Below are 14,512 nucleotides of genomic sequence, written 5' to 3' on the forward strand. Positions count from 1 at the left end.
TGAGGGAGTTGGCTGATGTGATTTCGGAGCCATTATCTTTGAAAACTTGTGGTGATCAGGGGAGGTCCTGGATGATTGGAAAAGGCAAATATAGTGCCATCTTTTAAAAAAGGAAAAAGGAGAATCCAGGGAACTACAAACTGGTCAGCCTTACCTCAGTCCCTGGAAAAATCATGGAGCAAGTCCTCAAGGAATCCATTTTGAACCACTTGGAGGAGAGGAAGGTGATCAGGAACAGTCAACCAAGGGCAAGTAATGCCTGACCAACCTGATTGTCTTCTATGATGAGATAACTGGATAACTGTGGATATGGGGAAAGCAGTGGATATGATATATCTTGACTTTAACAAAGCTTTTGATACGGTCTCCCACAGTATTCTTGCCAGCAAGTTAAAAAAGTATGGATTGGATGAATGGACTATAAAGTAGATAGAAAGCTGGCTAGATCGTCTGGCTCCGTGGGTAGTGATCAACGGCTTGATGTCTAGCTGGCAGCCGATATCAAGCAGAGTGCCCCGAGGGTCGATGCTGGGGCCGGTTTTGTTCAACATCTTCATTAATGCTCTGGATGATGGGATTGCACCCTCAGTAAATTCATGGATGACACTAAGATGGAGGGAGCGGTAGATATGCTGGAGGGTAGGAATAGGGTCCAGAGTGACTTAGACAAATTAGAGGGTTGGGCCAAAAGAAATCTGATGAGGTTCAACAAGAACAAGCACTTAGGATGGAAGAATTCCATGTGCTGAGGAATGACTGGCTAAGCAGCAGTTCTGCAGAAAAGGACCTGGGGATTACAGTGGACGAGAAGCTGGATATGAGTCAACAGTGTCCCCTTGTTGCCAAGAGAGCTAACAGCATATTGGGTTGCATTATTAGAGCATTGCCAGCAGATTGAGGGAAGTGATTATTTCCCTCTATTTGGCACTGGTGAGGCCACATCTGGAGTACTGCATCCAGTTTTGGGTCCCCCACTACAGAAAGGATGTGGACAAATTGGAGAGAGTCCAGCAGAGGGCAATGAAAATTATCAGGGTGCTGGGGCACATGACTTATGAGGAGAGACTGAGGGAACTGGGCTTATTTAGTCTAAAGAAGAGAAGAGTGAGGGGGGATTTGATAGCAGCCTTCAACTACCTGAAGGGGGGTTCCAAAGAGGATGGAGCTAAGCTGTTCTCAGTGGTGGCAGACGACAGAACAAGGAGCAATGAACTCAAGTTGCAGTGGAGGACGTCTAGGTTGGATATTAGGAAAAACTATTTCACTAGGAGGGTGGTGAAGCACTGGAATGGGTTACCTAGGGAGGTGGTGGAATTTCCATCCTTAGAGGCGTTTAAGGCCCGGCTTGACAAAGCCCTGGCTGGGATGATTTAGTTGAGGTTTGAGCGGGAGGTTGGACTAGATGACCTCCTGAGGGCTCTTCCAACCTTAATCTTCTATGATTCTATGTGCTACCCTGCATTTCATTGCTGTGGCATCTCACAGTGGCATCTGCAAAAACATTAACTGAGCACACAAAAGGACACTTAGGCATACACCTGGGTATTTGCTTTGAATGATCCCTTATGTATCTGTAATTATGAACGCAAAATGGAACACACAAAATTTTTAAAAACTGGTTTGCTTAATTAATAGAAGGCCAAAAAAAAGTTATTTCTCTCAGCTGCTGCAACTTGGCCTTATTGAAGGTACCATATCCAGTAGATTTCCACACTTACAAGTATATTGATTTTAATGGAACTAAGTGCTTGAGCGTAGAAAATACTACATGTGCACACAAGAAAATGGAAGCTGAGAACTATGACTTTGATTATTCTGACTTCTGTGAGTATGTAAAACATCAGCCAACATCACATTATGAATTTTTAGCTTTTTTTTCCATTTTATATTATATGCATTTCAACAAGAGTGCCTTTCAAAATACTGTAAATGTACTATTCATGAATTATTAAGGCAGGCCAAGGAGGTGGAGTGGGAAAAGTGATCATGTTATTTTGGTCCTGGGAGGGTCCTTCATATCACGCTAAGAAATTTTTCCTTGAAAGGAAGGGCCAACCCAGGAAGCCTGCAAAAATTCAGTGTTCTCCTTGAAACATAGTTTTAGTGCTGGGAGACAGGGCAGACATCTGGGTATTCAGAGAATATCTCCACTCTCAAAAGATCTGAGTGATCACCCACTGCAAAGCCCTCATCTGATCACCCAGAGCATGAGTATGAGTTTCAGGAGAATGCTGAACCAAGATGTCTTTTCTATATCCTTGATTAAATAAGTTGGGTGATGTAGGAGGATGACACCATTATATAGAAGGCAACTTATTAGGGGAAGGGAGGAGTGAGTCTGCTGTGCTGTAGTTAAGCATCAGGTGAAAAAAACCTGTAAGCTATGGAAGACAAGTCCCATTTCTACATATATGTAGTGTAGGATGCAATCTATGTACTATCGGAAATACTCCTGTGTTTACAGAGAAATCGATGATTTAAGAACTTTTCCTTCTCTAGCTTCTATGACGCTTCAATTTTATTATTCTATACTAGAGAGGAATCTGAGATATTTTTTGGCATGAGTGTTTTGGAACTTTCACCTGATGCCAAGATTTCAACTGATGGGTAATAGTGAAAATGTCATTGTTCTACCCAAATAAAAAGAATGACCTTTCCATAAAAGCACAGGTAATCTGTTCTTAGCACATACTTTGAGAGGATGTCAGCCTACTCTCAATCACTTCCTCAGCAGATGATACCTACAAAGCCCACTGGAAATGGTTTGGCTAGACAGCACATTTGTGTTCTGCTGATATATTGTTTGGGCTTTCAAGATGTGCTCTTTAGCAGCACCATTCAGTTAAACTGCAGAATCATTTAGATATCACAGTTCTTCAATTCCCAACCTCTGTAAATTGATTGGCACAAAGGGATTCATATTTCCAAGGCCAATAAGGCAGATTCCTTTTTCCAGCAGACAGGATTTTTTTTATCTGCAACCTTGAGCACTGCTAACTTAACCTCCACTCAATTCAAAATGTGGAAAAGGAAATGGTTACATTTTAATGAACACAAATTAATAATGCAGTGCCTGGACCTTTTTTTTTTTTTTTTTTTGGTGCAGGCTTTATGTGGTTCTGGAGCAGATCATTCCTGTGAGATTTGTCACTGCCAGAAAATGACATTTGCCAATTCTTAGGGGCATTTAGCTATTGACAGTGCAGGTTGCTATACATGAGAGTCTTATATTGACATAGCAGAATTTTTTTTCTTTAAATGCATTTGCAGAAAGTAATGAAATGGTCACATCTGGTCTCTTCCCTAGAGGTTCTAGTCAATAAAATTTTAATAGCTGTCATTTCCAGCAACGGAAATATGACAATAGCACAATGGAGGAGTCTCCAACATTTCCTGCACCCATAGGGCTCCCTAATTAATTAACCAGCTATCCTTCTTCCTTGCCCACCCGTGAAGATCAGGGACAGTAAAACCTAGGGACGAGATGTGAATTAACAGGGAAATTGGTTTCTCTGTCTATCACCTTGTACTTGTCACATATTTCTTCAGGAAGGTTTTCTGTGTTTGAGAAATCAAAGGGTCATATGATAAGTGATAGTAACTGTCCTTCAGTCCTCACTCAGACAAAACTACCATTGAAGCTAATGGGAGTTCAGCTCAAATAAGGACTGCTGAATTGGATCCTGTAATTATATAGTAATACCTGCAGGAAACCCACATACTCTGTCAAGGTTCCTCCCCCACTCTGAACTCTAGGGTACAGATGTGGGGACCTGCATGAAAAACCTCCTAAGCTTATCTTTACCAGCTTAGGTCAAAACTTCCCCAAGGTACAAAATATTCCACCCGTTGTCCTTGGACTGGCCGCTACCACCACCAAACTAATACTGGTTACTGGGGAAGAGCTGTTTGGACGCGTCCTTCCCCCCAAAATACTTCCCAAAACCTTGCACCCCACTTCCTGGACAAGGTTTGGTAAAAAGCCTCACCAATTTGCCTAGGTGACTACAGACCCAGACCCTTGGATCTTAAGAACAATGAACAATCCTCCCAACACTTGCACCCCCCCTTTCCTGGGAAATGTTGGATAAAAAGCCTCACCAATTTGCATAGGTGACCACCGACCCAAATCTTTGGATCTGAGAACAATGAAAAAGCATTCAGTTTTCTTACAAGAAGACTTTTAATAAAAATAGAAGTAAATAGAAATAAAGAAATCCCCCCTGTAAAATCAGGATGGTAGATATCTTGCAGGGTAATTAGATTCAAAAACATAGAGAACCCCTCTAGGCAAAACCTAGAGTTACAAAAAAGATACACAGACAGAAATAGTTATTCTATTCAGCACAATTCTTTTCTCAGCCATTTAAAGAAATCATAATCTAACACATACCTAGCTAGATTACTTACTAAAAGTTCTAAGACTCCATTCCTGGTCTATCCCCGGTAAAGACCAGCATATAGACAGACACACAGACCCTTTGTTTCTCTCCCTCCTCCCAGCTTTTGAAAGTATCTTGTCTCCTCATTGGTCATTTTGGTCAGGTGCCAGCGAGGTTACCTTTAGCTTCTTAACCCTTTACAGGTGAGAGGAGCTTTCCCCTGGCCAGGAGGGATTTCAAAGGGGTTTACCCTTCCCTTTATATTTATGACAACTCAAATTCAGTTTATACTATGCAATCTTAATTTGTGCACACAACATTTTGCCAGTTGTTTCAGGCTCCTAGTAAATACGAGTACTGCGTATTCTAATGTCTCATAGAGGATATGAGGAGGATGTCACATTTTTGTTTCAAGTGATTCTGCTCTCCCTTCTCTCCACAGCTAGTGAGTATGTCCTAATAGTCACTTATACATAAGAGGAAATAATTTGGTTTAATGAATCTCCAAATATCAGCCACTTTGTAAAAGACCATTGCACGCTTTTATCAGTTAAAGGCCTCCAAACTCTGTATAAGAGAGAAATATTTTTAGGAAACTGGACCCAGCATCAATAAATTATCATAGACTGGTTACTAGACTTTTATCCAGTCAATCTTATAATCCCCCAGTGAACCATTTGTTGTCAGTGTGGCTGCTTTAAAACATGTCTTCCCTAGAAAGCATTCCTTCATTCAGCTTCTGCTGCTAGAAGCAGACAACAGCTTGAAGCTAGCAGCTGCTCCTGAACAAAGCAGGTAGAGATGCAAGAAAGGCTGCTGAATCCATAACAATAAGCACATCATGATATAATTACAATAAATCTCCAGAGTGGCCCATGCACACAGAATGCCATATGTTTTGGGTTGGGGAAGTGTGCAATACTGAAGGCATAGTTTAATATAGGCATGTTCCATAGTACTTCTGCTAGCATTAAACTGATTTTTTTTAATCCAGAAAATTATCATATGTACTTGTTGGCAGAACTGAAGATAATATTTTCAGGATCACCTAACTATGTTGGTAGATATAATTAATAATAAATAAAATTCTGAAGGACATGAACAGGTAGAAGGAAGGTTTCTGTTTCTTTGCAGTGTAACTGTACATATTCTAATAGGCAGTACATCCATTTAACCTCTCTTTGATAAGGTGTTCTTTGAACAGTGCATGTAATAGCTGTTCCATTTTTAAAATGTCTTCATTTGACTTTGACTAGGTTAATAGGATTTACTGCTTCTGCAGCCTGCCCATACAAAACAGATTGTCACTATGGACAATACCTTGTGGTCCGTCAAGGATTAATAAACTGTAGTCTCTGTCCCTGCTACAGGAAATGATTTATTCTCCAGAAGATTTAGACACAAACGGGTGTGAGTCTCATCTGAGCTGGCACTGCTTAGTAGCCGCTTGGTATTTTCTCTATCAGTTGGTGATGTCTGCCCCATTTTCAGATGACACACTCTTGATTCTCCTTTAGAGAGCTATGCAGAAATTTTGCTGTAGCCAGATACTGACTGTCTAAAATAGATCAGCCAGATGTATTTCAAAGATGGCACTGTACTCTTGCAAACATTTTCAGTTACAAACAGCACAAATCAATTTGGTTTTCAGAAGCATTCATCTCTTAAATCATTGTTTTATGCTTTGTCTGAACTTGGCTTTTATGTTCCTGTGTTCTGTAAAGAAGTTCCTGAAATCTTGGTGTGCCATAAGAAAAGGATTTGTTCCTTGATTGCTAACTGTTTCTTGCCATGATTACTTCCTGCTGCAATGATCAGAATATAAAGCTGCAGCAAAATTTGCAGGGATGCAAATGGAGTAAAATAACAATATATTATTGTTCTCTAAAGATGAAGATCCTAATCCCAGCTATTATCCAGATACCAAGTGAGTGCACATGCATACACACACACACACACCCTTTATGATTTGTGAAGCTCCAAGCAAGAGTGGGACCCAAGTTGCTATCACGGAGGGAGGGGAACAGGGATTCTGATATAACTGCCATTTGACTGCTCCGGCCAAAAGGTGAGAGCACAGAAGCACATGATCCCTGGAACCACAGGGCCTCAAGTGGTCATTCTGAACCTAAGGCCAACCTGCATGCATGTGCTCTCCCTCATCCCACACCCCCACTCCCTTTATTTAATTCTACTATATTAAAATATGAGGAATACCTAAAATCCTACCACAGCATATTGTAGTCTCCATCCTGAAGTGCTCCTTCTGGGCCAGATCTTCTGCTGGTGTGCACGTAAAACTGTCTTAATCCTTTTTAAAAAGCAATGCTTTACAAATATGTGACAGATGCTCACTCTTAGAAGGAGCAAGCTGGAGATGGCTGCTGGAATTTTAAAAATTTCCATATCATCACCTTGAGTATTTCCCCGGATTATTACAATTCCAGACTAATGAAATGAGGCCTATCCATTGTCCATAAACTCAGTCATTTACTCATAACATCTCAGAAATTTAACTAGACAACTTAGCTCTGATAGAAACTCACCAAAACTAGAGATGAGCCCAAACTAAAGCCCTGGAACAGAACATAAGAATGGCCATACTGGGTCAGACCAACGGTCCACGTTGCCCAGTATCCTGTCTTCAAGGCCACATGCTTCAGAGGGACTGGACAGAACAGGACAATTATTGAGTGATCCATCCCCAGTTATCCAGTCCCAGCTTCTGGCAGTTGAAGGTTTAGGGACACCCAGAGTGTGGGGTTGCATCCCTCACCATCTTAGCCCCAATGGACATGTAATAATACGGCACATAATCAAACAATATAGTAAATAAGAATAATATAGTGGTTTTGCTTAAAAGTGGTGATGTAGCACCTGATGTAAATGGTTCTGGGGCACATTTAAGTAAATTTGTGGGTGTATTAATGTTTATGAAAATGAGGGATTTAATGGCAAGAACATGAATCAAATGAATTTTCCCACAAGGACTTTCATCTTGATAATTGCTATGTATTCAAATCCCCTGCTACTCTAGTCCTTGGGCTCCGATTGGGAAGACACCTGCTCAATTATACTGAGTTTGTGAGGTTTTCTCTTACAATATTAATTTTCATTGAGTTTTTCGTAATTATAAACAAATGAAACTGACTTCAACCATACAGATTAGGGGCCAGAGTTGCACCAGCTGCAAACTTGACTTGGTAAAATTATCATTATACACTAGAGAATTTGTTGACTGTATTTACTGTAATGTTTCCACAATTATTTATTGAACAGCACTGTGCTTTTCATGTAAGCCAGTGAGCAAACAGCAGTGTGTTGTTTACTTACCTGTATTTAAAACATGGAACACAATGCAAAATTATTGTAAAATACAGCTCCTAGAAGTAAACTTGGAGATCCTTGAACAATCTCCGCGTGCAATAGTAGTAGAGCTGTACTACATTTATTTTGTTTACTGACTGATAACTACACTAAAGCTATAGAGATAAGCAAGCTAAGGTGTGTCAGTGTCTTGCCATTTGGAATGTCATGTGGTAATATTTTGTCATCTCCAACTCCATTATAATTACAAATGTAACCAAAGCAGGTGATTGGAAGTGCAGTGGATGCACAGAGAAAGATAGATTAAGACTGTTGTAATCGTAGTTTTACTTGATTATAATTTTAACAGGCTCCAGGTGATTTCTATTTTTTACAGCATCACTCATCTCAGTAAATCCCAGCGGGCCTGGAAACGGGGGAGAGAAGCATTCTGATTTTTATATGAACCTGTTTGCATTGTGAGCGCTTAGGAGAGTTCTGCTGTGAAAAAGCAATTAGCTTTTTTTAGTCTAGGGTGCGATTTAGAATATTCAGGCTCATGTGTTTCATCATAAAATTGACCTTTTTAATTTTTTATGGCTGAGGTTCTCCACTAAAAGAGTTAGCATAAAAAAAATACAGCCCTAGAGAAAATACGGAAGGCATGTGTAGAATTTATTAAAGGAGGTCTGGCCCTCAAGTGCTGCAGATAGCAACTCTATCTGAATACAATAAATGTGAAGCATGTGGTACTTGTGTGCTTAATTTTAAATAATTGGTGTCATTAAGTAACATAATGACACTAGTTATATATGAAGCATAGGCAGGCAATGTGCAGTGCATTTACAGTTTCTATCACATTTTGCTCGGTGTAATTGCTTTCCTCTCTAGAAAATAGGTCTGCCTCTTGTTACCTTTGAATGCCATTCCCATGTGCTAATCATCCTAATGTGTTAGGATTTTAACCATCCTGCCCCCCAGCACACACAGTCTCATACCCATATTACTAATACATTTTCGTAATAAAACTCCAGAGTATTTTTTATGTGAGAAAGACGTGTCATGCAGGTTTATTTTGCTTCAGGACAGGGAAAGGACTACATGGAGACTTCTATGTGCAAGCTACCAATTCAAATCCAGAAGGGGTAAAAATAATAGCTTTGGGACCCATCACCTTTCCCCTGCCCTAGTGACTATTATAGGTCCAAAGAGCCGTCAGAGAATCTTAGTGACACATGGAGTTGAGTGTACCTGTGGGTACCAGAGTGTCAGTGGCTGTGGACAACAAACGGTTGCAGTGTTATACCAGTCCATCAATATATTTGCCCTGCAGCTCAGTGGTAATTTCCCACAGGGAGTTGTGGAAGCCTCCTGTACCCTTGTGTCCTTGGGAGTAGACAGTCTGTCCTGCACATAGAAGACTGATAGCACCCTTATCTTTACTTGGAGGCAGTGATGACCTGACTATAGTTCATGTCCCATATCGTTCATATGACTATGATTCATAACATCACTCTTAGCCTTGGTCTAATAACCACTGTTTTTCACCACCAGGCCCTTTTCCATAGCAGGTTACCTCTTTAGACAAATTGTGGAGAATAAGTGAAGAGTTGGAAGAAGGCAAAATATAAGCAGCAAAATGAGAAATAAAGAAAAGGGAAACAATTCATTCCTGAGCTTCATTAAGTTAAATGAATGTAGGCCCTCTTTCACCAGGGCTGAATTTGGCCCCGGATCTTTGAGCTCAGTCCACCACCTGTTGAAGTCAGTGGAAAGAGTCCATTGACATCAATGGGCATTGGTCAGACCCTTTGATTCTTGTCCTCATTTTCCAGTAGCCTCTTTCTCCCCTGACCACCCGCCAGAGCTCTGCTTGCCCCAAAGAAGATGGCATTTTGAATTAGTTGTTTGAAAGCAGCACTATGTAGATCTGTCTTCAGAGTTAAACTGATAGTGCAAACGACCCTTACATTGGCCATCACTTTTCTTTTGTCCTCCTCTCTTCACCATGTCCACTCTGTCCTGTTGCATCTTCCTCTTGTTCCCTATCACCCCCACTGCTAAATCCCTGGTCTACCACTGGATCATCTCTTGCCTTTATTATGGGTAGTCTTTCTTCTGTCTAGGCTGTCTGCCTTTCACCCCCCTAGTCCAAAATGCAGTTGGTAAAGTCATATTCATCTCAAACCCTACTCTTGAATCCCTTCATTGGCTTCGTATTGAAATTTCCTATTCTGACCCTAAAGGCCCTACAAACTCTTGACTGCATCCACCTCTCTGTACTCCTTATCTTTCCTTTGGCTTCCTGTGCTCTTCCCAATCCTTTTGCCTTGTGCCTCTTCATCTCCTTTTCCTGCTATAGGCTTCATAACATCTATTATGCTGTCTCTACCCATGGAACTGTCTCCTTTCCCTCACCCACTAAGCACCCCTTCTGTGTTCCAAATCCCTCCTTAAAACTCACCTCTTCCCTTGTTCTTATCATAAATCCTCCCTCTCCTGGATGGTTGTCCTGTGCTTTCTATAGAGTATGTGTTTGTCCAGTGTTATTTAGACTATAACCCCTTGGGGGCAGAGGATGTGCCTGTATCTGTGTGGTAAAACACAGAATAAATTCATAGCACTTTGTAAATGTTTTTAGGTAGTAGTGAGAGTACAGTTATTTGATTGATAAATCAATTTGGAGAAATACTTTTGAGGCTTCATGATTCTGTCATATCATCTAGGTCACATGCTAATTGTTTTCAAGGTTCTGACAAATATAACAGCAATTAATTATACTAGCCATGGCCTGCTTACTGCATATAGCTGAAACAGAAGTTTTACTTTCATTTCAATGGCAAGGAGTTTCTAAGACAGATTATTTACTTTCTTTCCTCTCCCTCCCCATCAGCTGCAATAATAAGAAATGTTTATGTTGGGGATTTTGCTCATTAAGCTTATTTAAGTTTAAGCACCTTCAATCCACACTGCAGAGAAAAGAACACAGGCAAACATGGAGGTTTTTCCAAGCAGACAACAGAAGAAAGTACCGCACTTACAAAACTAATTTTCATCTAAGTATGGTAGATTGCAGCTCCCGGAGGCAAAGCCTTGATATCAGAAAACCAATTTCTGGCAGATTGAAGGGGTTATTCCCCTTTGGTTTTCCAACATCAGACAGGAGATGGGAATGGAAGACCCTCTCTCAGAGGGCTGGCAACGTCACAAAAAAACAGATGGGACCTGACAGGCTCTTTCCAGAAGATGGAGTCTTTGAAGCAGGAAGCAGGGATGCCTGAGTGACTATTGAGAGACACCTGCTTTTAAACTGGGAAAGTCAAGGACTCTGCCGACAGCAGGTAGCATTCACTCACATGTTATCAACTGTTGTGTTTATTATAGGGCGGTGGTTAATCATATACAACACCAGTTACCTCAGCTTAATTCTGAGAAGAATTTTTTGTATTGTTTGGTTTGGTTTTGCAGTTCTCTAGCTCTAGGGCCTTTGTTGTACAAAGAAACACCCTGTGGTCAGTTACAGGGTATATTATACCACACCCACACTATCATTTACGTATCATCTGAAAGAAATTGCGAACTTCGCATCTGCCCACTCCTTCCTGCTTCTTACAAGCCCTTTAAAACTAGGGACTGGAAGATTATTAAAAAAGAAATCGAGTTTGGAAAATGCTTGAAATGTAAAGAGTTAAGGCCCAGCTCATGGCTATCTCTGAAATTCTAATCTCACATCTTGAAAAACTAATTCAGTGTGCACAAACCGCCACACATCATGTCTGTGGCAACTCGATGCAATTTGAATCTCTCTTGGCCACCCCAAGGGGTTAATTGTGTGGTGTGGGCTGCTTACAAGCAGGTACTTCTCTACCATCTGCAGGGAGAATGCATGCTTTTAAGCAATGTGGAGAATATTTTGTGCAGGGAGGAAGGAAATACTGATGTGAAAAGGAAGAAGAGGCAGTTTGTTTTTGTGTGGACTGTATGTAAAACTCATTCATATATAGTGAAACTCCACTTATCTAATCTAATTGGGACCAGGGCCAGGAGATAATCAGGAGAATGGGCGGGGCTCAGGCTCAGTTCAGTTAATACAGGGAGCCAGATGATGGAGGCTTGGATAAACAGTGTTCTCTATTTTGAATAAATGATTATTGGGATCAACAGCAAGGAAAATTTCACTCTCTGTTTTACTCTATTTTTGTCCTTACAGTATCACAGGATTTGGATGAAATATGGGATTGTGTTGAACACTTCTCTTTTTGTAGAGTTCCACTTGGAGACTGAGCAAACTACCCAATTTCCATGTAAACAAAACCTAGAAACTAGTTAATGTGGAAGGCAGGGCAAGAATGGTGTTAAGGAGATAAGCAGATAAGCAGCTGGTATGCTGAGGACACTGCTTCTTGTGCTGACCAAAATTGTCTCATTGCTTCTTTGTGCTCCTCATCTGTCTATCTGTATCCATCTGTTGTCTTGTCTTATACTTCAGACTGCAAACTCTTAAAGTCAGAGACCATCTTCTTCTTCTGTGTTTGTACAGAGCCTAGCACAATGGGCTCCTGATCCATAACTAGGGCTCTGTAGCGGGGTGGTCACCCCGCTCCAGCCCTGAAAGGGTTAAAAGTCAGCCCTTCGAAAGGGCTGGGGCTGAGAGCCAATAAGGAGAGGCTGGGAGGCAGCCAATCAGGGCCAGGCTGGGCCCTATAAGGGACCTGTGGGACCAGAAGGCAAACAGTCTCTCTCCTGCCTTGGAGGGAGAAGGGCTTAGTTTTCTGGGGGTAGGGTCCTAGACAGAGCTGTGCTGGGGAAAAGGGCAAGAGGAGTTGGGAGGCTCCAGTCTGCCAACTCCCCAGGCTGAGGCCTTGGTCAAGGCCTAAACAGCTACTGGGGCTGCAGGGGTGTAGCCTAGGAATAGGCAAAGGCAGTATGTCCTACCCCTTGCCAATGATGGGTGGCCATTACAGACTGCAGTCTGCTCCAGGGAAAGGGGGCTGGATGATGACTGGCATTAGCCACTGAGGCAAGGTGGGTGTAGAGGGTTGGGGGTTCCCCTGAGAGGGGAGACCCAGAGTGTGGGGGTACTGCTGGGGCAAGACCCCAAGGTAAAAGGCACCAGGGTCTGGGAGAGACATGGGGGCCAACAGCAGCTGAGACACCAGCCATTAGGAGGCGCTCTGTAAGCTGGAGAGCTAATTCCCAAGATGACCAGCAGGAGGTGCCACACTGGTGAGTTGTTGCTTTGCTACAAGATCCTAGGTGTTACACATTTACCATTTGTATTTCCATATGTTCCTCAAGGAAACTTACCGTGAGGGTTGTTTCTAGTGACAGAGCACTGAGGCTGATTTACCTGATCTTGGAATGTGAAGGTCTAGAGTGTTTTCCTTAGACTGTTGCCTTAGAGTAATATCTCTTCAGGCATCACAGATGGAAGAATTAAGAGTGTCAATATCAGCAGACAATGATGAATTTTTCCATGTATGTGTGGTGGTCTGTGTATCTGAAATGCAAGTTTTGGAGTGAGCCAGATTTATGGAGTTTTGGAGCATGTATATGTGCTGCTGCTTTGTGGAAGAGGAATGCTATGTGACAGAGAAGGGGTCTAGAATGCAGGGATGTGTGAACATCCTCACCAGATCTGTTGTCCAACCCAACTAACTGCCCAGGGGAGGGGATTCATATACCATTGCTGCAGGAAAGAAGATAGCACTAATGACTGCAGTGCCTCTAAGGAGGCTTTTGTGGTAAAGTGGTCTTCAAATAATTAATTGGATTACTCAGCATATTATGGGTTGGATCCATGCTCTACGCATTCCTCACTTCCTGTTTAGTTAGTGTGTGTTTTCCTTCTCTGCATCCGATGAAGTGAGTTGTAGCTCACGAAAGCTTATGCTCAAATAAATTGGTTAGTCTCTAAGGTGCCCCAAGTACTCCTTTTCTTTTTGCGGATACAGACTAACACGGCTATTACTCTGAAACCAGTCTTAAGTAAGTTTTCGGTGCTTGGTACAGGCTATGCGGGTGGCCAATCAGCCCATTAGGAACAGAAAACTCTTATACATCATGCTCATTCAGGTTTCTTACTGATTAAACTTGTTCTCTTTACAAATAATAGAATAAATGCTTTTTTCCTTCCAAGATAAAAATTAATAACACAAGGCTATGAGGAAGGATGAATAACGTGTAATTCCAGTTAGAAGATTGGAAATGACAAGTAAATGAAAAATGCTAACTGAGGTGGAAGAGAAATGTGTAATTGAGCAGCACCAGAACCATATGTCAGATGCGCTCATAGAAGGAGACAGGAAAAGAAAATCTTAGCTGAAGCTCTATAAAAACACCAAAGTGAGTGCTTCTCTCATCTTGATGTAGTGGACTCATCAGGCAGATCTTACTAACTTGTCAAATGTTAGATCAGGTATCTGTGTTGATGTGTTCTGACATCCAGTCAGTCTTCCTCTTCTTTCTTGCCAGGGCTAGAAAGACATTCAAATTAAGCTACAACAAGGTAACAAAAGTAAATTAGGCTGAGACTACGTAAATCTTCTTAGAATGATTTAAATATATTGGAAGGTTGGCTGTTTAAAGACCTGATATGTTTGAATTGTTGCTTCTCTCAGATTTCTACACTTTGTGTCAGATATGATTCCAAAAGCCTGGTAAGCAAATAGATGTGTGTCGTGCCCTGAATGGAATCAAAGAGAAGGTTAGCTTTTCTTGCAAACACAAATGGAACACAAGGATCTTAACTGAACAGTATGAGCTTTATGTATGTCTATGGAACCTTTTCAAAAGGGTTGCTACCGTTTGGCATGCCATTTCAT

At 41.5% G+C, this 14,512-nt stretch overlaps 1 protein-coding gene across 9 annotated transcripts in view; it reads left to right on the forward strand.

The window, feature by feature from the left end:
• The window catches only part of NKAIN2 (sodium/potassium transporting ATPase interacting 2), a gene marked incomplete at its 3' end in the record, with an annotated part of 793,559 nt that overhangs the window by 709,210 nt on the left and 69,837 nt on the right, over positions 1 to 14,512 (forward strand). The window lies entirely within an intron of this gene.

Source organism: Lepidochelys olivacea, assembly GCF_965140295.1.
Source record: "Lepidochelys olivacea isolate rLepOli2 genome assembly, chromosome: 3".
Taxonomy (NCBI): Eukaryota; Metazoa; Chordata; order Testudines; family Cheloniidae; genus Lepidochelys; species Lepidochelys olivacea.